At 38.7% G+C, this 2,607-nt stretch overlaps 1 pseudogene; it reads right to left on the minus strand.

Annotated features, from left to right (window-relative positions):
• Positions 1-1,332: 1,332 nt before the first annotated feature.
• Positions 1,333-2,607, minus strand: part of LOC106310893 — a 5,795-nt pseudogene continuing 4,520 nt past the window's right edge.

Raw genomic sequence — 2,607 nt, forward strand, 5'->3', positions numbered from 1 at the left:
TTCCTCGGAATATACCGAGGGACTCATTCCTCGGAATATACCGAGGGCCTCATTCCTCGGAATATACCGAGGGCCTCATTCCTCGGAATATACCGAGGGCCTCATTCCTCGGAATATACCGAGGGCCTCATTCCTCGGAATATACCGAGGGCCTCATTCCTCGGAATATACCGAGGGCCTCATTCCTCGGAATATACCGAGGGCCTCATTCCTCGGAATATACCGAGGGCCTCATTCCTCGGAATATACCGAGGGCCTCATTCCTCGGAATATACCGAGGGCCTCATTCCTCGGAATATACCGAGGGCCTCATTCCTCGGAATATACCGAGGGCCTCATTCCTCGGAATATACCGAGGGCCTCATTCCTCGGAATATACCGAGGGCCTCATTCCTCGGAATATACCGAGGGCCTCATTCCTCGGAATATACCGAGGGCCTCATTCCTCGGAATATACCGAGGGCCTCATTCCTCGGAATATACCGAGGGACTCATTCCTCGGAATATACCGAGGGACTTGTTCCTCAGAATTTTCTGAGGGTTCATTTCCTCGGAAATTCCCGATGAAAATTCCGAGGAACGTTTCGTCGGAACTTCCGAGGTAAATTCCGAGGAAGTTCTCCCTCGGTATATTCCGAGGAGCTTTCCGACGAACTGGTGGTCCTCGGAGTTTCTTCGGAAATTTGTTTCCTCGGAATTCCGTCGGAAAATTCCGAGGGATTTCCGAGGAAAAGTGAATTTCCGAGGAGTTATTTCCGAAGACTTGTTTCGTCGGTATGTCGTCGGAATAACGTTATTCCGAAGACATACCAACGATTTTTTCCCTCAGTATATCGCTGTTTTCTTGTAGTGACAAGGTCGTCATTAATTTCAGTTTCTTATTGGTAAGTTTGCAATCCATACATTCAAAGTCTCTTAACTCGTAGGTGTTAAACCATTGCCTCCAAATCTAAGTGATCTCTAAGACAAACATTTTCCTTATCAAAAAAAAAAAAAAAAAATTTCCTTATATATTTTTCTTAAAATCTGTTGCTTCTTGTATATCTAGTATAAATTTTAGGAGATTACTATTTTATTTGTTTTCTTTCCTGTGTGATTCTCAATTGCATTTAAGTTGTAATCTCTAACTACTTAGTATGGGCATATTAAAATTTCGATCGGTTGTCTTTTCACTTATCACTATTACTAAAAGGGAACTCCGATAAATCTGTTTTTATTGTGCTACAAAGGTAATCAACTCACTTAGCGGGTTATCTCCATTCACACAAATTATTATATTTGGAAAAGGAAAAACACAACAAATACCACACCATGACATTGTGTTCTCCATTATTCATCAGCCATCATGAGAGGTTGTGTAAGTTAAACACACACAAATAATTTGATCTTGCTTGCAAATGATCCAAATCACATACGAACAATTAAACACACACAAATTTGACATACAGTGAGCCGAACAAGACAAGTCAGTTGGTTTCATTCTTGTGCTGTGAAAGGGCGCTTTGCATAATGCGGTTGGCGTTAGCTTGCTCGAGTCCCTCGCGTCTATGAAATTCTTTGATCTGCATCACAACGAAAATGAAAAAAAAAATGTCGAACAATATGTATCATATATGTAATGAATGTAATCGCTTTGTACCTCATCAATCTGTACATCTTTGAACTGTGGAAGAACTAGACGTTGAACAAACTCAATGTATGAAGCTGTGATGGGTTCAGTTACCCCGTCTGCAAATTCAATCGCAACTTTCTCCGACGCCAACGTCACTTGTAAGAGTAGACCGTCTTCACTCTCTGAAAGATAGTTTCATACATTTCAATAAAGGTTACAGAATAGAACAATTCAAATGAAAATTTTTAATAAGCGAAGAAAATTAAACCGTTAAGAATATCTCCTCCGACTTTGTTCAGTTTGAATCCAATATCTTGGAAGTACTCTTGGACGTAGTTAATGTCACTGAGACGGTGTTTAAGTCGATGAACCGCAACAGCAAGATGGTTCAGTGTGTAGCCGTGGATAAGCGCCCATGCCGCATACTCACTCTCTCTTTACCATTCACTAGTATACTCTCCCGTGCATAGCACGGGCATTGTCGTATGTACACATATTTTTAAAATATAATATGTAAAACTTACAACAAAAAGAAATGTTATTTCAATAGACTTAGTGATAAACTTAAGAATAAAAATTTACCGTTTAGTTTATATTTTACGACACTTCAGTATAGACCCAAAATATAAAGGTAAAATAAATATGAGTATTAGATATGAATTTTAGGCTCTTGTAAAAAAAAATGTTGACTATATTTTTTGTAGAATAACTAACGTTATCTGTTGTAGTTTTTAGTTCTTCTCTATATCCTTCTTCATTTCTGGTTGTATATTTAGTCTACAAAATTAGGTGATATTATATAAGAAAAATAAAAACCAATGTGTATGTTACTCCTTACTAAACTTTCGAGCAACATGACATAAATAATGATTTGAATATTAAAGAGTTTAGACTTATTTTACTATTTAGTCTCACTAACCTGGATTTTAACTTTCATCCGCCAACGTTGTTAAGACGTTTTCGAAGAGTATTGTTGTGCTGCCGTTTGGCCAGAG

The sequence above is a fragment of the Brassica oleracea genome, chromosome C8 (assembly GCF_000695525.1).
Source record: "Brassica oleracea var. oleracea cultivar TO1000 chromosome C8, BOL, whole genome shotgun sequence".
NCBI lineage: Eukaryota > Viridiplantae > Streptophyta > Magnoliopsida > Brassicales > Brassicaceae > Brassica > Brassica oleracea.